The sequence below is a fragment of the Lagopus muta genome, chromosome 5 (genome assembly GCF_023343835.1).
Source record: "Lagopus muta isolate bLagMut1 chromosome 5, bLagMut1 primary, whole genome shotgun sequence".
In the NCBI taxonomy this organism is placed as follows: domain Eukaryota; kingdom Metazoa; phylum Chordata; class Aves; order Galliformes; family Phasianidae; genus Lagopus; species Lagopus muta.
Window position 1 is genome coordinate 51,153,775 of NC_064437.1, and position 23,126 is coordinate 51,176,900.

The 23,126-nt window shown below is 39.1% G+C and overlaps 1 long non-coding RNA gene across 4 annotated transcripts; it reads right to left on the reverse strand.

Moving 5' to 3' along the window:
- Positions 1-21,645, reverse strand: LOC125693392 (uncharacterized). Of its 4 annotated transcripts, none has more exons than XR_007377080.1 (6): positions 21,539-21,645; positions 18,832-18,959; positions 17,481-17,665; positions 3,498-3,728; positions 3,239-3,388; positions 1-1,563 (listed from the first exon to the last, which is right to left on the reverse strand). It is a non-coding gene; the product is annotated as an uncharacterized LOC125693392 (long non-coding RNA). The 4 variants fall into 4 exon arrangements; XR_007377078.1 differs by lacking the exon at positions 1-1,563 and adding an exon at positions 15,792-15,839 and having other exon boundaries at positions 2,302-3,388; XR_007377079.1 differs by lacking the exon at positions 1-1,563 and having other exon boundaries at positions 2,302-3,370.
- Positions 21,646-23,126: the final 1,481 nt, after the last annotated feature.

Consider the following 23,126-nt stretch of genomic DNA (forward strand, 5'->3'; position numbering starts at 1 on the left):
TTCTTCAACTACAAACTTGTTTTCAAAAGACCTGCAGGTGTTTTCCTTGCCCTGCAGGAGCCGCTGGCAGGCTCACAGCCCACCACAGACAGAGCAGGAGCCATGGAAAGGAAAACCACTCCAGAGCTGTGGCCTTCACTCTGAATTTCCCTGGTTTGTGTATTTAACTCCGATGCTTAATGATTTTTTTAAATGTAGGTTTTGAGTCTGAATAGTACTTTAAGCACTAAACTGTCTCCTTAGTGTTTGGAGGGGATTAAGTTTAGAGTTCATTGTGTTGTCTGTCATTTTAAAAAGATTAGATAGTTCAGTTTGGCTCCTACCGGCAATGTAAAAGTCTCCGTATTTATTGACTGTCTGGAGTCATTATCAAAGCTTCTAAAACCAATCGACACCTTGTAAACAAAAATCCCATTATTTGATGATCTCGATAAGATTTACATGGTATCTGCACTTCTGTTATGATCGATCAAATCGTTAGAGAGATTCTTACTGTAATAATTACAAGACAAGTAATTACAAATTCAATTAGAAAATTAAGATTTAGGCGGTTTTGAAAACACAAGTGAACATAACACTTTGTGGTCTGTCAGGCATGATTAGCAGTTTGGGTTTGGAATGGGAAGGTTCTGAGACTACAAGGGTTTCAAATTTTCTTCCAGCAGAATGATCCTTTCAGATGGAGGAAATGATATTTACACCTGGAGATTTGTGCCCTGACTCTTTGTACACTGATAGAGAGTATCACATAAAGGAATGTGAAGTACTAAAATATTACCATGTGGGTGCGGAGTAGGAAAGTTGTATAGCTTTGGACTATAGCCATAGTATTTTTAAACTGTATGAACTATTTATTTTTCAAATAGTATTGAAATCAGGTTGAATTAGAAGCCTAGCAATTGAAGAGGCATCCCTGAGATATTACAGGAGATTTTTGACTGATTTTAAGGCAGTACAGAGTGCTGCGTCAGGGCTGGCAGCTGAATAGTCCACAGCTGTAACTAGTACTGGGACAAGCAGTTCTGCTGACATGCCCACGACTAGCATTTGTAAGTCAGATGCTATAAATGCAGCAATGTATCTCTGAAATAAGACACCTTATTTCATGGTTGGTATTTAAAAGGTGATCCTTTGTAAAACTATAAAGAATAACTGACAGGCTGAGTTCAATTTAATTTGAGAAGTTTGGCATCTTTTTTTGCAATCATACTATCATAGCAATGTTATTTTTCACTGTGATTCAGACAGGAGATAAATTGAGGTACTTCAGAAGAGGTGAGACTTCTCTTACACTTAATGCTCTCATTGGTTATTAAAAAAGAAGTTTTGGAATGCACAACTTGTGCTTAGCACACCACAGAGAGTTCTGACAGACTGCTATTAAGAAAAGCCTGTTCCCATTGGATTCCAACTCCCATTGTGCAACAAGTCATTGTCCGCTGTGCTCCTTCTGACAGACTTCTGTTTGCTGACACTCACTAAATACTTGCTACTGCAGATGTTAATAAATCAAACCTGTTTGTTGAAACTTTGTATCTTGACAGTGCCAAGGTATCCTGTAATCTACAACAAAAGAATCAATAGAAACACATGAAAACTTTACCACTGTGGGACAATATTGATTTTTGTCTTAGAAATACTTGGCTCCAAATCATTAAAATCAATGGAAGTCTCACACTGACTTCATTTAGTTTGGGATCAGGTTTCCAGACTGATAGTTCCTCATGCAGTTATTGTTTCTTAAGTTTGCAGGTGTGGATTAGAACAGCACTTTCCAGACATAGCTGTGATGCAAATAACAGTAAGTCCTTTCCTTAGCAAAGTTAGCATAAATCCTTACCCTCACCACCATTCATTCAACCGCAACTATATCCCAAGGATGAGCTTAGTATAAATTTATCTTAATAACCATTATTCCCACTACATATTTTCTTGGGAAATACAAATCAGATGCTCTTCATGACAGGCAGCCTGCGTGTCTTGGTTCTTCAAATTTAAATCCTCCCCTATTTTGTCACGCTTAAACACAAAGCATTGAGCAGTGTCCTTTCCCATTAGAATACTTTCTCGAAGAATTTGTAACCTTCAAGACAGAGGTCTGTGTAATGGGATTATAACCATAACAACTACACAATAGCATCATTAAAAGCACTTCACTTACATTTACTTTCCCGGTGCTTGAATTTATTGCTACACTGTAAAGTCTCTATTCAGGAGAAAGAAACCAAAAACATTTAGCTCAATTTATGGAGCTGACTTTGCTCGAGAGAGATTAGAACTAAAATGATTTGAGATAGAATCAAAGAATTCCATCTTTTTAATTAGTCTGTTAAAGGCAGGAGCATCTAATACAAATATTTAACTCTGTTGTTGAGCACTACTGCCAAAGGCATCAAGAGGAAATTTATAGGGAGTTCTAAAGTCACTTGACAATGATTTTCTTGTGTTATGACTTCTCAAATTGCTGTTTATTGCCAATAGCACTACATTTCAGCATAAACAGGATTCATGGGATTAGTGCACTGTCCTGGTAAAGATGTTAAATCTTCACTTTGAATGAGCTACGGTAATTGAACTCCTTTCTTTTTGTGTAAGAAGTGCCTTTAAACAAGGTTAGCTATTTTTATACACACTAATGAATCACTAGCTAAAAAACCTTTTTGGTCAGATGCCAGGCTTGCCTTGTTACCTGCTGTTCTCAGTAAATATAATGCATAAGGTGAAGTGCGGGGTGGGGGAGGAAAGGAAATTACTACTTAATGTTCTAATAAGAAAGAAGACATTAAGCAATACTGGTTACAATATTTCCGCATCAATAGGATTACACTTGTATAAGGGATAAAAGTCTCTTGCTCTCCTCAAAGGTAGCTAATTCAAGTCTGTCCAGTTTAGTATTTCAAACATTGCATGAACATTTTTTATGAGTTTGATTAACTCTCTATTTCTGTAATTGGACTGAGGCACAGAAAATCTTAGCAGACAGCTGGAGCCTGGAGTACCTCGCAGTTTTAAGAATAGTCCAATTCATCTGAAATTCTCTTTTCAAGAAGGGCTGAAGAGTTCTCACTGATTGATATTGGGATTCGCTGTGTCAGAGCTGAAATGATTCCTAAACTTCTGAAAAAATAAGGGACTCAGATTCCCTGCCTGTTACTTCATCAGTCCACTCTGTTTCAAGATAACAAGCATTTTAAGTACAACACACTGCTTCTAATGTTACAGTCTTCAAGTCCCATACCATAGACAGTCAGCATCTTCAGGATAGGTTTGGGAGCATCTGGCTGAGCCATTCACTTCTCTTTCCTTGGCTACAGGGGTCATCGCAGCACCACTTGCAGGCCAGTTTCCCAGGAGGATGAGCACACCATACCTATCAGCAGAAGCTTTCCTTCAGGGACATATGCATTTTGAAAGAGGAGAAATTAAAATGACAGATTATGCCATTTTATGTGCTGTTTTCAGCTAATGAAATATGGAACTTTGTTTTTGTGTCTTACCTCACAGCCTGAGTACAGCAACTTCCATTTCAGCATGGTATCAGAGGCTACACATCTACTAGGAAACTAATCAGGGCTGGCACCCATTCTATGGCCGGGTCAGCAAATGGCATACATAGCACAGATCCAATCCACGCAGCGAGACAGTCACTTGTCTGGGATGGCCTCATCCTTCCTGACTGCTGGGAATGAGCTGGTGGCTTCTACCATGCCCTGAGACGTGCCCAAGCACTGCAACAAGGACAACTGGTTGTTAGGGCAAATACCAGAAGAGAGATGACAAAATAAAGCAGACATCCCAGCCCTGACACTATTCCTTCTGTTCACCCATATGGATGCAGCCAGACAGACGACCACAGATGCTGTGGCCTACTTGGGAACCCAACTGCACCTGAGAGAGCATTACAACCACTATCCCTCACAAGTGTAAATTTTTCAAAGGGTCAGAAAGTCAGAGAAATCCCCAGACAGGCACCATTTCCCAAAGGCAAATGGGAGGAGGATTAGCTGGGGATGCACCCTCACGACACCTGGCCCTAAATATTCCACCAGACTAAGAGCTTTCACAAGGTCCCAGTGCAAAGAGGGATCTCCTCATTGCAGAGTTCTCCCAAAAAAGGAAAGGTTTGCCCAGGCTTATTTCGAATCCCCTCACAGCATCAAGAGAGGCCTGCGAGGTGGGCAGCAGGAAAGGGAGGTGGCTGCTCTTTTGGTGGGGAAACCAGGCCTGCACAGCAGCCCCCCCGCTCGCAGCCTCTGGGCCTGGCAGGGACTGCCCTGGGTGAGGAATTGCTTGGTTTACACAGTCTCAAAACTTTGACAACAGAAAAGCAATCCTTGCTGGGTTGCTTCCTAGAAGAAAAATAATGTAAAGCCATCTGATTATGTGCAACTGCCAGGAAGCTGCCAAGCAGCTTTCGGGTGCCTTTAGTAACCTTCCCTATAGCATGCAAGTTCATCAACGTAAGACCCTAGGCACAAATAAAAGCTTTCATCATCTCTTTCTTCTTTTGGGAAGTGATTTCGTCTCCTTCTTCCTTATTTTAATTCACAGATTTTGAGACAGAGAAGTTTACATTTATTGGCCAATGATTTCATTTATTTAATTCTCATTAACTTAAATTCTTATGTTTCTCAGGAGAAAAACATGAAAGCACTTGATCAAGTTTAGGAATGCCTGCTTAGCAAAGTAGAAACATCATATTTCTGATCTTCATTCTCTCTATGCTCCCTGTGACAATTCCACCTAAATTGCACTGCAACTGCAATTTTCTCTGCCATAACATTGTAATGACTTTCTGAAAAATGGTGAATGATCGTTAAAGTTCATCCAAAGTATTTTACAAACACAGAAAAAATTTCAGGAGAAAACATTCAGATTACATTGGTAATATATCCAGTAGTCGATACTACTCTTCACCTGTCTAAAATGTCTTTTTTTTTTTTTTTTTTTTTTTTTTTTTTAAATTACAATTCTCATAAAAATAAAAGCCTGTCTGGTTTTATGACAGCCAAATCAGTGACACTCTAGCAATGACTGATGCAACCACTAAGTCATGCATACAGATCCCAGATTTTTCAGTACTCATTGAATGTTTGTTTCCATATGTGAGAGGTTATATAATTTTTCCCCGTCTGAATACCACAGTGTACCAGAATCACAATTTTCAAACTCAGAAAGAGAACTTCACACATATTTTCAAATGCATTAACGCATCTATCAGTAAGAATTAAACTGTTCTACTTTCAAAATGTTAGGAATAGATTCTCACAGCCAGGCTACAGAGTATACATGGGGCAGACCTCTCTTAGATGACAACAGGACAGTTCCACTATGCTATAGTTCATTACAGGTATCTAGTGGGCATATTTTAATTTGCTTTTAATGTCATACTTGATCACAGTTGTGCTAGGAGACACAGCTGGTGTCCCATATAAAGAGGGAAAATAGGAAGTCCTGCACCAGATATAATGAAGCATAACAAAAGACAATTGCATCACTGTGACTGATGCAGTTTGTATCTACCTTTTACTACAGAAATGGTAAAGCAGACTTGGTGAAATATTCCTCAGTGAATTTTCTAATTAAAGAGCCAACCTAATCAATCATCCATTGACTAGTGCCAATAATTCAGAGATGGAGATAATGAGTTGTTTATAGCATTCGTGCAGCTAACCAAGACTAACCTACACAACCAGCCACTTGCGGTTAAAGTTCTAGGAGGTAAGAGGTCACCAGACACTCCCAGTTTCTAAAGTTCTAGACAGGCGGTTAACAAGGGAGCGTATAGCAGAATCATGGCTTTTATAGTCAGGAGATTTTTACTTACAAGCTAGAAGTACAGAGATCTACTCTAAAGTGAGAAGAACCAAAACCACCATTCACCCCCCCCAAAAAATAACCATCACCAAATCAGCTTTCCACCTCAGCCCCTTAGAACAGCTCTGAAAGATTTTGAAACAATGGTTGAGGTGAAGAACAATTGTGTGCTACCAACAGAAACTCCTTTGACATCAGAAAACAACAAAAATTTCATAGATCAGATTCTACATAGCTATACAGAGTATGTATATTCTTCTGTCCTTAAGAACAGAACTGACCCATCTAAATCAAATACATAGTTCACTGTGTAAAGACTTAAGGACGCTAATTTACTCAGATAATGGTTACTATCAAGGTCTCTAGAAGTATGCAACTGAACTTGAATTCTTTAAAATTGTACTGTATTTGATATTAAATCCTCTCTTGGAAAGTCATCCATTATTTAATCCAATGCAGCTATTTTGAAAACTGTGCCTAGATAACATATCCTATCACACACAAAAACAGCTTGGATATGCTTTTAAAAGCCTTTTGTCAATTATATATGTCAACAACACAGTAACCAGTAATCACAACTGCCCTTGGCAAACATTCTTTTAAGAACTATAAATGTACCAAACACTGCAAGCTGCATCTTCTTACTCCAACTCCTTTACTTACTCAGCTGCTGGATTTCTTAAAACTTCCAAAGCAGCCAGTGTCAATTCCAGTTCTTAGCTTATGCGTATTAGTTAGTGAGTTTTTTAGATTTCCAATTATCTTTAAGTTCAAAACAATTTTTTATTAATTCTTAGAACATACTGAAATGACAATGTCATTGAGTTCAACTTCAGGTGTTCTTTCGGATTGTAGATGGACTTTGTGAGACCCTTTGATGTAAAAGCACAAGGTATCATGGAAAAAAAAACAAAAGTGGAATAGCAAAGTATCTGTATCATCATAGTATAATTACCTAAGTATGTAGTTATGATTAAAGAGACAGCTTACTCACTGTGTAACGACAAAAAAAACATGTGCCTTTCAGTGCATATAAACCTACTTAAAGAAGAGCTGCTATTTGCTTGAGAATAAATTTAAGAGCCTAGAATCTTGCTAAGCAAAATAGAGAAGCAAATATGTAAATGAACTACTACGTAATTGATACTTGATGATGTTTTCATAGCATTTAATACTTGTCATTTTTTGATCAGGCATCTGACAGCTGCTCAGGAAGCTGTGATTAAATTTTTCTTGGGAATCTAATTACTTATAAGGCTTTCTTTTACAATGTATTTTGCAGAGTACTACACTATAAATAATCTTATTTATATAGTTTGCATTTCTAATCAATGGCAAGTATACAAAATTCAGGATTAATTTGTGTGTGCGCTTATTTAGCCCCTTCAAAAATTTGACTTATAAAATCTTGCAACATAATCAAAGAGCCCAATCATGAAAAGGGATACTGTATTATTAACTAATTGTCTACACTTATCTATAGTGATGAGTTTTATCATTGCCTTTTAATATATTTTGACTGAAGCAGCATCATGGGATGTGGTCTTAATGCAATAGCTGCCAGCTCTCATGACACTGAAGAGTCCTCAGCACCCGGCCATGTGCTGCACATATTCTGCTCACTTTCTTAATTTAAGGGCATGAAGAGGAAGACCCCTTTTATTAAGGCTGACAGATGAATTCAATCACCATTTCCTAGTCAAACAGGCACAGTCTTCAGATCATTAACATAGGAGTTGGTTAGACTCGTGGCTGCCTTCAGATGAAGTCAATTCTCTTAAATACACCTTGCTCCCATTCATCTAGGAATAAAGTTTTATATGTGCAGAAGAATCAAAGAGGGTCACCAGGAACTGAACATGTGAGATGCTGTGTTGATCCACCGGGCCAGGATCTAAGCTTAAACTGATCAAAGTCAAATCCTTCCTTCCTTGCTCAAATACACTGTCATAAATACAGTACATACTTGCACTGCCTACTGAGTCACAATACTAAATAAAGCATTACTATGCTTATAGCAAAAGATTTGCTAACTTTCAGGTCTCAAAAGGAAAAGAAAAAAAAAAAAAAAAAGAAAGAAGTTAAGAATGTCTTAGTGAGAATAGAAAGCCTTCAGGAATTCTCTGTAAAACACTACTGGATGATCTGTCCCACCCCTCAAGTTCCAGGTTAGCTGCTCAGGAGTAACACCGCCACAGCAAGCACATCCAGAGCTGCTGGGAACGGGGTGGTGCATGTGTCCAGGAACAAACACAGCAGCTTGTCAGCAGGTTAAAACAAGATAATGACTTGAGAAACAAAGACAAATGTGGCATGACAGCAATTTACTGTTATTCTAAAAGAGCCTGTATTCACAAACGATCCCTATAGCATCTGAGCATCACAGAAACACAAATGAACATATTGCTGCCCTCTTAAGTAAGGAAATATGAACTGCTTCACAGGTGGGATATTGAAGCACAGACTTAATTAACTACATGACTTACATAACAATTTTAAACTGAAAACAAGTGGCAAAGCAGAAAATTGAATCCAGGTTTCCTAAATACCAACTCAGAGCCTTCAACAAAAGAACACTCATCCTGTGCAAAACTGGGTGCATATTTCTAGTACTTCCAGGTGGAAGTACACCAACAAAAAAATGAAGTGGAGAAGAGTATGAAAAAATGAAACAAAAGCAAGCATTACCAAAGTTTGTATGTATGTTTTTGGTTTTTTGTTCTGTTTTGTTTCATTTGTTTTTTGTTTTTACAGCCTCAAACTTGGTTTAAATTGATGGTAAGTCTCTATAATTTTTTTCCAAAGCAAGCCTATGTCTGCAGAAAAGCCTATGAGTTGCAATCTGAATTTTATTTTTAAAGCAGTTTAATGACTATATCTAGAAATACAAAAGAGAGGAAAACAGTTTGAAAGTTAGACAGTTAGGGTTCAATTTTATGGATGAGTGCAGTCTCATAGGAACTTATTGCCTAAAATGTGGGATCTCCTGTTTCCTCAATCCCTCCCAGAACTGAATCAAGAAATGAGAATGAAAGAAAATAAACCATTTTTCAGACTTCTATTATCATGGCTGTGCAAATGTTGTATTCTTCTGAACAGATAAAAATTCTGTGGGGCAGAGAAGCTCACCTCTGACAGTCATTGAGTTCAGACCTGATCAAGCATAAAAACGTGGTCACAAACATAGCTGATTGACCAAGATATTCATCAGTTAAGCAAATAAACAAACAAACAATCTTGAAGAAAGACTGTGTGCAGCGCTTAGTGTCATGCAACCCTGCATTTCCCTAAAAAACAGATTCACCATCTATTGAAAACACATCCAAAAGCTTACAACATTTGTACAGAAGCTTGTTTGCAACCTATAGCATAATTACTTCAGCTTCCAAAAGGCGAAAAGTGGTCAAGGTAGGTGTTGCTTTTCAGTTTGGCACCAGGCTCCCAACAAGAGGAAAACAACCTAACAAGACAAAAACAGCTTGTGGTAAATATAATAGCTGGCTGCCTGAACAATAGCAATTAGGACAACAGCCTAAATCCTGTGGTGTCTCTGGAAAATGCGTGAATGATCTTGCTAGTCTGCTGATAAAGAGTTTAAATTAACATGCATTAGCATCCCTAGGAGTCCCAGAGCAGACCCAAAATGAGAAATTGTTCAACTGGTGGTTTTTAGTGAAGCAGCACTTTAAATTTTTCATTGTTTTATGTGTGCTCTTGAGTGTGGCCTCAAGGACAGAGGTCCAAAATGGGCATTTAGGGGGTTGGAGGAAGGTCAGGAGCAAGTGGGAGAAGTAACAGGTAGAAGGAATTCTGTTTAAAAAGTCTTGCCCTAACTGGATAAGGGAATTTATTAATTCAATTGATTCAACTTTTCCTGCTCATTAGAAACCATACAGCATAGACTGTTACGAGGGGTGGACCCTTCCAATGTCTCCAGTGGCACAGTGTACTACCACCTACTAGAACATGCAATATTTTGTACTATACATGAATATTAATCAGTACATTTACGAACATCTGCATTTGAAATAGCAAAGAAAGGTCAACCTTTTCTAAACAGTAACGGCAAACACTCCCCCTTTTCACCCACCAAATCCAAAAAAGCTTTTTGAGTGCACTTTTAGGGTGGTGCGATATTCCACAAAGCAGAACTACACAAAACTTCCAGTTTTCACAGTGTAAATGTCTACGTGTGAAGTGCTGTATGACTGATTCATATCTACAAACTTGACTCAGACCACTGATTATCCATATTGAGTAACTAAAGCCATTTTCCCTCCACTACCACAGTGAAAATTGAGGCATTCCTCATAAGGCAACTTTCTTCAAAATATAGTTATTTTCAAAGTGGAAGAATTTCGAACTGGCATGACAGTTGAGATCGAATCCTGACTTTCATTTTTGCTGTATAATCAAAGTGAAAGAGAAGGGAAAGAAAGTTCGGCTTTAGTTAAACAAACAAACCCTCACTTTTGAGAAATGTCTTGTTTTCTGCCTGGTAGCAAGAGTTTGCTTGCAACTTAAAGCCCTGACAAAACTCAAGATCAAAGCCCAGAGCAGTATGTCCTACGTCCTCAGAAAATTTCCTTAGCTACACCAAGTGACTGGTAGGGCTTATACAGCCTCTCCTGTGGGAAACACAGTCGGAGGAAGGAATTGACGACGAGAAGACAACAAAACACCTCTCGGGTTTCCTTGGCATGACAAGGCAGATAGGCCAGCGACGGAATAAGAAATGCATTATTTCAGTTCACTGAAGGACCTTCAGAAAAGGATCATAGAATGATTTCGGTTGGAAAGGACCTCACACCCTCTCTAATCATCCGCACAGGTTCAGCCTCTGTACCTCCCTTCTGCCTCTAGGACATCTTCTCTCTGATCACAACACTGGCTCCTACAGCAGTTGTTTGATGTAGTTTGGAGTAATCTGTGGGCTGAGGAGCATTTCAAATGAGGAAGAAAAAAAAAAGGAAAAAGTTGTTTTTACCCATGTTATATTGACATATTATTTCACAAGTAAGAAAGAGAGCAGACATCATTTACTGCCAAATATATATATATATATTTAACAGATGTTAGTAAGCAGAAAGAGTGTTACATCATGGATCTGAGGGCAGATACCAACATAAAATTCACATTCTCAGTTTTGCATCACCTGTGTCATTAAAACACCCACCTTAAGCACGTGGGAAGGGGCAGAAATGGGTATTGGGCTCCACAGCAAACAGACATTTACAAGCCACCATGAAAGCAGCCTGTGCTGAGTAAAAAGGCCAATATAAACAAATCAGATACACAAGGGGCGTGGAAGAGAGTGGTATTGAAACCCAGAGTCAGCACAGAGGAGCTGTTGCTCAGAAGAGAAGTATTGCTACACAGTTTGAATAGGCTTCCTGTGGCTGCCCATGAAGACTAGCATCTGGCAAGGCAGCCTGCTGTACTGAAGAGGGAACTCCTTTATCAGGGCTACAGAAAATAGAAACAGCCGCAAAGGTGGGAGAGCAGGTTCACAAGCCCTAGCTGAGCTTTTACTGCTGTTCTTATGCTCTTGGACATGGTATCTCAATCTTTTTTGACACACAATTCTGTGGGTAGCCTCATATCATATCAGATTTTCTCAAGTCGACTAAAACATACGAATTCAAAGCTCTAAAGGGTGTTTTTGCAATGCAAGCATGCATAGCACTAACTTATACCAAGTGGATCTCTGTTGAGTTTGGCTTACAGTGTACAATTAAAAAAAAAACCAAGTAATATTTTGGTTTTTCAACATAGTTTACATAGTAAAAACAGGCAAACCATGTCACTTTTAAAAAGAGTGATAAATTTAAAAACAAGAAGTGAAACAGTGCAGATACCTGAAACTACACCAATTCTGCTTGCTTTGCTACACTACCAACAGAAATAGCTCTGTCCTGTTTAGATAGACTTTGTTTTGTTACATGACTGCATATGCAGCGAAGTGATATCAAGTCCTGAGGGTCCACTCCTTTGATGAGTTAAGCACACAAAGGCCCACATTTTGATGCAATCTGATATCATATATTTAAGTCCTAGACAAACTGCAACTGTGAGGAAGTGATAAACAGAACTTCCTGCACAAAGCTGCCTGAGATAACACTTTCCATGGACTGGAAAAAAAGAGACATGATTGCTACAGAACTAAAAGGGAACTGTTCTGCTCTTAATAAATAACCCTTTCTTTTTCACGTGGCTATTGCAAAAGCCAAGGCACAAGTGACTAAGATTCAGCAAGCAGCTGAGTGGTGCTACTCACACATTTCTGAAGTGATTCTTTGAGGAACTACGGCCAAATTTTGCTCTTCAGAGACGTGTTCTCCTGAAAACTCCAATGCTGCAGCTGGAGGCTTGCAACTCGGAAACCTTCCAGCTAGTAGTATTCTTACTTACATTAAAAAAAAAAAATCTCAGAAGGAAGCCAACCACAAAATGTTTAACTTGTAAGGAGGAATAAAGAGTAACTGCTTAAAGTCTATGTTCCCTCCAGTGTAGGAAAAATCCTGTAGAAAACATGACGTGTTGCCACAGTTTCCCCTCAATTTTTCACCAGCATCAACTCAAAATGCAAGAAATTTAATATATTTATAATTGTTTTGATTTTACTTTGTGAATATTTGAGCAGCTGAATTTTCCTCACAGTAGAGCTTGTGGGGGAAATGAGCTTCAACTTGTTCTGGTATAAAGAGTCTTTGAGAATTTTTGCCTTGAAGCCGTTATTCTTTTTCTTTCATTTAGTTCTGTGCACATCTTGCTATATTTTCAGCTCATATTGTTTTTTTCAAAAGCACAGGCTGTGTAACCAGTCCAGAGAGAAGCAACTGCAGCATATTAAAAAGCAATCAAGCGCTACCAATAGCTGAAGAGTTTTACAACTTCTGCTTCTGTTGCAAATTTATGAAGTAATAGGGGAAACACAACAACAGGCTAAATTAATGCAACAGCTCTGTGGTGATATTCCCAGAGATCTGCCCTGCACTGTGTTCCTGAACACATAAAGAGTCCTAGTGTGAACATTGCTTCTGGTCCCACTGGACTCTGTGTATTGGGGATCAGACCTAAAGCTGACCATGATGCATGCACCAAGCTTATGATCTCATCACTGTTGAAGCTGCCATTAGCATGCCTGTGCTGAGCCTGAGCAAACCAAGACAGAGCCACAAATAACTCCAAATTATTACATATATCACCAAAAATCTTTAAAAGAGTCTTTCTAAGTGGATCGTTTCACCAGTCTGAGTTAGATCACAACCATGGCAGCAATCTGTATGCAGGCAGAAAAAGAACAGGAGAATCAGATTTGCCCCTGAAGAAACTGTAAGTGGGAACACAACCCAGCAAATGCTAATGACTATGCAACCAGAGTAATATACTGCAGAAAATCCCAAGCCTTAAACTGAAATCTTTCACACCCTCAATAGATTCACCATAGCAGGAGATAATTTTCTGGATAGCCTCTTTGTTGTATACTTGAGAAAAGAACCAAAAGTTGTGGCTGACTATGTGCTCTCTATGCTTTAAGACAGAATAACTGCCATGGTGACAGCAACAGGTTAAATAAAGTAAATTGAGCAAACGAAAAAATAAACATGCTTGCCAATTTTGTCCTACTTTCATTCCTTCTACAGTATCTTGCGAATACTGAGAGAGTTTGTAATTAAAAATTGTTTGCTTTACCTTTAATCTTCTAACTTTGTTAGTTTTACTCTGAGCATTTGTACATTCCCACCCCTCAGAGCGATACCTCCAGCAGGTGAGTTAATATAAATCAGTTGGACAGCAAATTGCCTTTTTCAGGTATGAGATGTTACTGAATTACTAAACACACTTCATGAGCTCATGGGCTTCTTGTTCACTTGGGAATTATGGTAGAAAGTCATTGAACAAATATTTTTATCATTATCAGAAAGTTTCATTCTCATTACATTGAGTTATCTTGAAAGCACTATTCAGTACAACATTTGAGTAACTAGTTTATTGTTACTGAGATAGCCTGGTGATAGGCACCTTAGGGAAAAAAAAAAACAAAAAAAACTGGAGCAGTAGACCAAACCAGAAGCAGCAAATGCCCTCAGTCTCCTCCTCTTTTAATACAAATATAATTGAAAGCCTTCACAGTGGCAGCAATCTCATAATGGGATTGAGTTCTCTATCTCAGCTATGGATTAATTATTGATTTTTCGTTTGCAAAAACAATTCAGCAAAGCAGACACTTGTGACTGCACGGCGTGCTCATATGATGTGAATCAGTGGACAGAGGAGACTTGTGCGTCAGCAACTAAATGTTAAAACAAATAGAATGTCACTTAAATAGTGCAAAAATAACAAATAAGAAACTATTTGATTTTTAGCATTGCTAATGGGATACTGTGCCAACTTTGCTCTGCCTAACAAGTCTCAAGAAGCTTCTCCTGGGAATGTTTACATTGTGTTTCTATCCAGGCCTCATATTTGCTTTGAATTGTGACAACAGTTTGACCGTTTTCATGTTAAAAGCTTCCTGCCTTTGTCATGAAAAGGGCTTTTCATCAATATCTGTAGACAACAGTCAAAACAGGAATTCAGGAACACTGCTGCAAACTGTATGAGGACATATCTGGAAACACTTGTTCCCCAGTACCATGTCCACAGCACCCCCTTAGCATAGCTTCAGCACATGCTGGGACCATGAGCCATACCAAGAACGAAGTAAGAGAGCCTTGGGGCCCAAATCCAACTGCTGCTGCCTGCTTGGAAGGAGGTAGGGTGAGCAGGTGGTGCTGCAGGAGCCTGAAAACAAAGGACAGAGGAAGCATGGAGAGGGACCTAGAGCAGAAGGACAGGAGGAGAAGGATCTCTCATTCCAACCCATTTTGGCCAATGTTTGTAGTTATGAAGAGTTATGTTCGGGGTATAGCCTGAGGAATTCAGGATGAACAGTGGGATCTGCCCCATTAACCTTAAGTACACTTTTCAGAGCCCCTGAGAATGTGGGAGTAGTGCAAAAAATACAAAGTTAGCTATGCTGGCAGTTACAGAAGGTATTTATGCATTTAAAACTTTCAAAAATTATTCATTTTCTGGTATAATAGATGAAGAATATTGGCAAGAACACTCACATCTTGTTAAGGTATGAAAAGTAATCAGTACAAAACATTTCAAAGAAGTCTCTATGCCTATAACATGTGCATACACGTGTGTGTATGGTAAATGTATGTGATGAAATTTTCACATCTGATATTAGTCTGTTTGGGTTTTGATGTTTCTCATTTAACACTGCAGAACAACTTAGAATTTTCACCACTGCCAAGTCAAATAGATTATTTATGTCAAAGGAACTTGGAACATAATACCTCCCACCTATGAGAAACTCTGCATAAAGGTAAGACCACGTACGAGACCAAAATAAAAACTGGTCAGGCAGAAGTCTGAGTGTCTTTCCCTGGAAGAATTATTTACCTCAAAATTTTAGAGCACTGAAGAGAAATCGGAAAGTCTGATTCGCATCTCAGATTGTCTTAGTTGAGTAATGAATAGTCTGAACTTCCTTTTTTTTTTTCTTCAGTGTAGTCAAATAATGATTATGCAAAGTGTACAATTCTAAACAGCTAATTAAACAGCAGCCCCGAATCTTTACAGCTGAATAAGCTACTTTAAAAAAAAAAAAAAGCCAGAAACAGTGCTACTTGTATAACTTCTTCTAAAAAACAGGACCAGCTACTTGTAGTTGTTCACCTCTCCACACATTTTACCTGAGCAAATAGTCACCACCTACAAGACTCTGAGCATTTTTCTATTAGAGCATTTTCCATCTGAAGGTTTCAGGCAAGGTACTCTATTTTTTAATGGAAGCCATCAAGAAAGTAAAAAGAGTAATGCAAACAACTGCAATAGATACCAGAGAGCCAAGATGCATCTTCACTCAGAATGAAAGCATAACCAAATTACATAGTACCAAAGAGACAAGAAAGCCTTACCCTTTTCCAATGGTAATTTTAGAACAGCCTTCAAGTCAATTGTGCCTTCTTCCCAGCAGATAAATACAGAAACTTATGCAATATATTTATTCCCATTTAACTAAGATTCGTACACTTCGAGACTCGTGGCAATATCTCCCAATAGCTACTAAGTAAAAGGCTGCTTTTTGAACACTGCCCTTGAGTTAAGCTTGACACCTGGGATTATATAATTGCAGCAGCCTTATAGTGCAACAGCAGAAACATTCTCCAAAATCAGTCCATCTGTCTGCAGTTTGTAAGCAGTGATCTTGACAGTTACTACAATCTACTCTGGAACAAACAAAAGCAGTAGCAGGAGTTATTTTAATGCCTATTTGAAAAGCCCTGTGATCTTCTGGACATCCATTAGTCAAGCATCATTTCTTCAAAGTTCATTAAAAAAAACAACCAAATGTTGCAATAAGAGTCACCTTTCAGTAGTTTGTAGTACTTTTTTTTTTTTTTGAAACCTGGAGAGAACCTGAAATAAAACAATTCTCATTCAAGCACCACATTAGTCCAGTCACAGAAGGTTGCTTCCTCAACAATGTAATTTAATGCTTTAGCTGCTCTTTATACACTCTAATGGATGCACTTAACTATGAAAAAACAGACATGGATACCTATGAACTGTTTTAGTAGGAGCAGCACCCATGATAGCATTTTAATCAGATGTGGAGCTGTTTCTCTTTCTAGTTGCCATTATTGTAGACAGTTGTATTTAAACTTGAACTCTGAACAAAGTTATCAGGCACCTAAAGAATAAAGCATTGTGTCTATAAACGTATAGGAGTAATACTTGACTCATATGGGTCATATTGCTTTGTTAGGAAATACTTGTTAATATCTTATTTGGATTTGGACACCATCTTCTTAAACCCATCATAACAATTTCATTTTCAGAAACGTTTTAACATTTAACTTTTTGTCCACATTTGCATATACTTAATGGTGCATATCACTTATTATTTTTGGGATATACACTAAAAATAATCAAAATATGAAAGCATGAGGTGATTTAGAAATAACAAAGACAGCGTAAAGCTTTTCATATCTTTTATGACATCAGTGCTACTTTGTGCAATAGGATCAAATATCAGATTTGTACTCTGACAGCCAGCTGACTCAAGTACTTAGTATTTATTGTCCTGTTATCTCTAAGTGGGCTCCTCAACAGCAGAGAAAACTATGTGAGACATTCTTGAGACTGTGTTTGACTAACTTGCTTGCCTATGTCTCCAGGGTGTTAAGTGAAGTCTGTCACTGTCCCAGAAAAGTTATTTAGCTCCTCAGCTTTCACAAACTTATATATCCTCATTATCTGCCATTTCACTTGAGGAGTGCAGAAGACCTGAGCCATGGCAGCTAATGAGTTTATGCAGAGCACAGGGATGAGGTGCCAAGCTTGCTCTTCCCCTGAAAAACCATCACTCAGGTGTGGATACAAAGATGGCTGTCAGAGCATAATCTGGACATAGTTTTTCCACTAATTCAAACCACTTCATCAGAAAAAGGCTGACTAGAGGATTTCTGCAAATTGTTGTTTCCTGAGACACCGATTTTCAGGTCACAAAACTTTCATCACAGGCAAAATTCACTGTTACAGAGCATGGTTAACCGGAGCATCATGAGGTTACACAGGTCACAGGGCTCACTGATGTTACTTACCAATCTCTGGAGATGCACTGTTGAAACTTAGGCTTCCTGAAAACGTTGGCTAGCGTGCAGAGATGCTGTGGCTGAAAGGAGCAGCTTTGCCATTGTTCAGGTGTGTGATCTTACTGCATCTCTGAGAGTGAGCAGCCATGAAACCACATGACCAGTTAGATCAGGAAACTTCAGCTGAAATTAACCTGAAAAAAAACACAAATAAAGTGGTTAGTTTTCACTAGCATGAGTTATCACAAAGTGTATGGAGACAGTGACTGGGGAGAGAAGAACCAGAAAATCCTTTTTGACTGCAAAATGTCTTACAGCAATGCCAGAACAATTGGAAAGGGATTGTAAGCTACCACAAGCTAGTAGGAGCATTTACAAGAATATAGAACTGGGCTGTTTAGAAATAATATACTGGCCATATGCTTCTACACTGTTTCCTGATGAGGATTCTAAAAACTCAGTGAAGCTCACAAACAGCTCCTTGGTAAATATCATCACTCCAGCCTTACAGGAATGAATCTAAGGGTGAAACACGGGCCATTTATTTGAAACAAAAAGCAAGTTTGTGGAAGACAAATGGAAACAAAAAAAAAAAAAAAATCAAAAACAGCAATTCTTGTTTCCCATCACTATGTTAATCAATATACCAATTGTGACCAACTTGCGGAACATTAAGAAATGCCCCCCTGAGTATTTGCTATGAGTTAGGCAAATGAGCAGCTGTGTCACCACACCAGCACTCGCACGGCTGCACTGAACAGCACATCCCACAGTGGCTGGTGAGCTGAAAGCCCAGAGGGGAAAAGACAGGAACAGAGGAGAGAAGGCAAATCAGGAAAGACACAGGATAGGAATTAGACATGGAAATGAAACCAAGAGATTTTAACAGCAGGTTCTCAGATGTTGACGAGCTTGCACAGGATCTTCCTTGTCATGAGATTTAGAAGGGAGCCACTGGTTATTGTGCTGTCTGTCAGCAAGTCAATAAGAATGTGTATCGGCCCACATGCCTACTGCTTGGTTATAAGAGGGAAAAAAATAATACTACCAAACTAATACTATTGGAGAAGGAAAAGAGATTTTACTTTACCCCACTTCAAAAACAACACATTACATAGTGGTAAAATGATCTTTTTCCCTTCTTCAGAGCTTGTACGAAGCCATGCAAAAATATATATTGTAGACTCTGGCATTTCCTTAAGCATTATACACAAATGTAAAACACTGCTTTCTCTATAGAGTAACAGAAAACAGATTAACACAATTTGAAATGGTTCCTAACTCTGACGTTCCTTTACACCACTTTGGATTTGCACAAATGATGGCAGAAGATGTGGGGCAATGGATATTCATACCTCACCTGTTTATGTTGCAGATGCTAGTTGGCTGTTAAGTATTTTTATCTTGTGGTTTTATAGCCTCCTCTACAACAAATGAGCAAGAAGCCTCTGTCCTCAAAACCATGAAGACTGGAGAGTTTACACAGGCCTGTGAAAGATAGCAAGATCTGATGAGCACACAGCAAACAGGCCCACCAAATAAGATTCAGTATGTACTGACTCGTTTTCATCTGTCTTACATTTTAAAAATGTTGTTTATAAAGTGATATTTTCTGAGTTAGAGAGGTCAACTTGACTTATATTGTAGTAAATTCTATTTTAACCTCTTCAATATTTCTAGTTGCAGTGCAAATATACTCAATTTTAAAGAGGCCCAAACTCTTCCTGCAGTAAGCTACAAATGAACCATGTTTTTTTTCCTCCAGACCTTAGGTGGTCTCTACTGCTCACTTAAAAAAATAAAAAAAAAAATAAAATAAAATAAAAGAAACCACAAAATTCATTACAGGAGAGTCTTGGGAAGAATTGAAGGTTATAAACCCAGCTGCCATCCAGCTCCTTCCCCTCACACTGGGGACAGATCTGAAGTGATTTAATTTTCCTGGCATTTACTGTTTGCTGTGCATGAGCAGACAGGTCTACTCCAATATGAGCACTAGGGAGCCAGAAGATACTCCAGATATCTGGCCCAGCTAACTATCCAGCCCATTATGGGCACAGGCTTATTTCTTCTTCCTCTCCTCAGAAGCATTTCTAACCACAAATAGAAGAGCTGTTTCATTGAGGTAAGCAGCCAAGAGGTTCTCAGCGAGGAAATGGCAGGGCAATAGCGGCAGTCACTGCCACAGGACAAGCCTGTGGGCTCTGGCAGGGCCTTGCACCAAGGCTTCTGCTCAGCTGCTGCAGAGGAGCTCTCTCAGTGGCATGCAGATCTGTGATCAGTTGTTAAGTGTCAGCAGAAGCCCTGGGAAAGGGAATTGGGTGGCAGTGGTGACAGGGATGGGACAGAAGCTTTATAGAAGAGAAGGGTGTCCTGAGAAGATATCAGTCCTTCAGTGTTTCACAGACTCCAAGGAAATATCAGTCTAGAAATTCTAATCAAGGAAGCATCTGGATATCTACTTTTAATGCCTTTCCCAACCAGCTGCTTTGCCAACAGCTTCCTCTTCATTCCTACACCAGGATATGCATTTAACTGATCTGTGACATTTAGACAAAATAAGGTCATGAAAGGGAGCTGGGCAATGTTAAAGCCATTTGCCAGGCATGTGATTCCATTGCAGGATAGATATGTTTAGAGGACTTCTCCTAGGCAGGAACAAGAGCTGGAAATGGGCTATAACAGCTCGTCACAGGACTTAGCAGCTGCTCTTTCATTAAGCTGCCTGCTGCATATATCCCAGCACAGCTATAATTTAAGATGCGCTAGCAAACATCGAGAGGTCGTGCCAGGATCTGTATAAGTCACAATACATTATAGAATGAAAACATGCTCTAAGAGGAGTAATTTTTTATCCTCTGTGCTTTCCTGAGGTGCTCGAAGTGAAATTTTTACAGGAACTTGCTATAACCTAATTTCAGGTGCATTTACACAAATTCAGAAGAAACATCCCAGAAACAACAGAGGATCTTTACACTGCCACCACCATTGCATACACCAGAACATAGCCCTCTGAAGAACATCCTGAGGCCAGACATGGGGAATGCTTAAAAGATTCAACACAACCCAACTGTTTCAGGCAGGAGTTTCTCCTGCACGCTATAAACAATAAACTAAAGGCAACTTCCTTAAAAGTTTGCTGGAAAGCCATTTATGTCATCATTACAGGCATTTCCCCCAATGTTTTCATCTTTGTTGTTTCAATCTTTGATAGTGCGGGAAGGAAATCAGACAACTTGTGGATATTGCTGCTACCCTTCAGTTCTACTGATAATGGTTGTGGAAACATACACACAAGAATAACTTCCTGAATGAAACAATATTTAGCACGTATAGAAGCTTTTGTTCTTGTTGTCTAGAGAATACATAGTTTTGCGCACTTATGGTGACTTTTAAATGCCCGCAAGGAATACCACTAGAACATATTAATAATCTCTTTGAGAAGAAAAAGAAAAAAAGCAGTCAAATCAAGTGTTGTGTTCTTCCCCCTCCCCCTAAGCAGAAAGGACAAATAGATACACACTAGCTTCATTTTACTTAAGCCAGTTGTGTCATACAGGAAGCGTTACTCATTCTAAATTTGATGTTGAATTATTTTTCAACAACCAAGATGAGCACTGGACATAACTTCACTCCTTTTTGCTTCATAATCTTGGATAGATTTTTCAAGACAAGAAGCTGGCACGTCTGCCAGCTGAAACACATTCATTTGCAGAAGTGAAAATACAAGGCTTTTATTTTCCTGCACTCCAAATTAAAGAAATTCTGAGTGATCTGGTTGAACACAAGCATTAAAAGAAAAGAAGTTCCTGAAGAGTATAGTCATAAAAATAAGAGTTTGCTTTGATCGTTGTTATTGTTTTATTTTGCTTTAAAGTAAGATATGTTTCCTTAAGTGACTTATATTCTTATAAGATAAAAATAACTTGAGAAATAAAAATAGCCACACTGCCAAAAATAGCAGATAACTACTATGGTGGATAAAAGGAAAGAGAGCAAAAATAAACCAAAATGATGGATAAAAAAAGGGCAAATCAAATCAGTTTTTTACAACTTCTTACACTTACCTGTTTCTTTAATCATAAATGTTAAAAAACAACAAGGACATCACTACTGTTCATTTCAGGTCTTCAGAATAGAGGCAAGGAAACAAAGTGGGCCAGAGGAAGTAAATTAAGTAAGAACAACAAGATAACAGGTGTTTCTTATTTTTGTTCATGGTAGGTGAGTAGTAGGCTCGTCATTTCCTGAGACAAAATTCAGACAGCGATTTCTAAGAAATCAGGGGCTTTGTAACTTTATTAAGCTTAACTTTTCCTTTCTCTGTGCTGGAATATGAAGAATTATTGGATAATCATACTACGTTACCTAATTAGCAGTTTGGAGCTTTAGGATACATGGCAGTGAGCTCACACAGCTTACTGCAAAGTGCTCTCTAATTTTGAACTTGTGCAAAATTGGCCTGGTACTGGTGTTTCATAATGGGTTAAAGACAGCAACATCTTTCCTTTTCAGGCCACTGTGTAATGTAGTTATCCAGCTCATCTGAACTGGGTTGAGTCTGACAATGAATGGAAACGAAGTATACAATCTGATGCAATAAACAATGCAATACATGGAGCTGGTGACACCTCTCTGTCCTGGGTCAAGTCTATGTCTCTTTGCTCACTTTCTACTGCATAAACAGATGCCAGAAAGGTGACTCTCTGTGTGTCAACCTCACACATGAAAGCTGCTGAGACAGTGAGATCACAGAGACTTTGCTTGGGTGTCATCCTGGAAAAACAGAAATACTGAATAAAAGGTACCAGGACTTTCAAGTGAATAAAGAGCCAATCCCATGAGCTCAGTGGCCTCTGCTGACTAGCACTGATGAGTCCTCAAAATTTGATTTCGCAGCAGCTCAGCGAAGGAAAGATGCTGTGCCACTGGTCCCATGGGCTCAGCAGGTTCTCATAAGGATGTCATGATAGCAGAAGTTCTTACCTTCAACCCACTACACTGCTATTTTTGCCTCAACAGCAGCTCAGGAAATTAAGCTGTGTTAGAGAAGTGGTAGCATCATCTGGAAGACCTGGGGCACAGGAACAACGCAGCCACCTCGCCTTGTCAAACACTGCACACAGGCTGGCAGAGGCAGGAGGGAAGCTCTTCTTACAGCATTTTGAATCACAGGTGCCTCCTTTTCTTCCAGGACTGACCCTCAGAAGACCTCTTCACTCCCTGCCAGGCCTTACAGGAAAGAGTGCTTGTTGCCACCTCATCGCTGCCACTGCATACAGCGAAGGCAGAACCTCTGTGCCCCTGGGGACAGCGCGGAGGGCGGAAGGCCGAGCCCAGGGAAGGAAGGAGTGGGTGGACTGAAGAAGGCACAAATATGTCTGACTTTCCTCCCACCTTCTAGTGGGGCATACTGGGGAAATTGGTTTGTTTGCCCACTGTTTACTCTTCCTGAAGCAGAAGGAGAAATTAAAGCCTGTAGCTGAAATAGTCACTGGAAAAAGCCAAGGATTATTGTGCCTTAAAGGCAATGGTGGGTAAATGCTGACAACAAGGAGCAGAGACGTGTGGCAGCTGAAGTTCTTAAAACACGTTGTGTCCTCAGCGCTGGGACATCTTGGCAGAATATAAGCTGTCAGGATTAGAAGTGTTTTT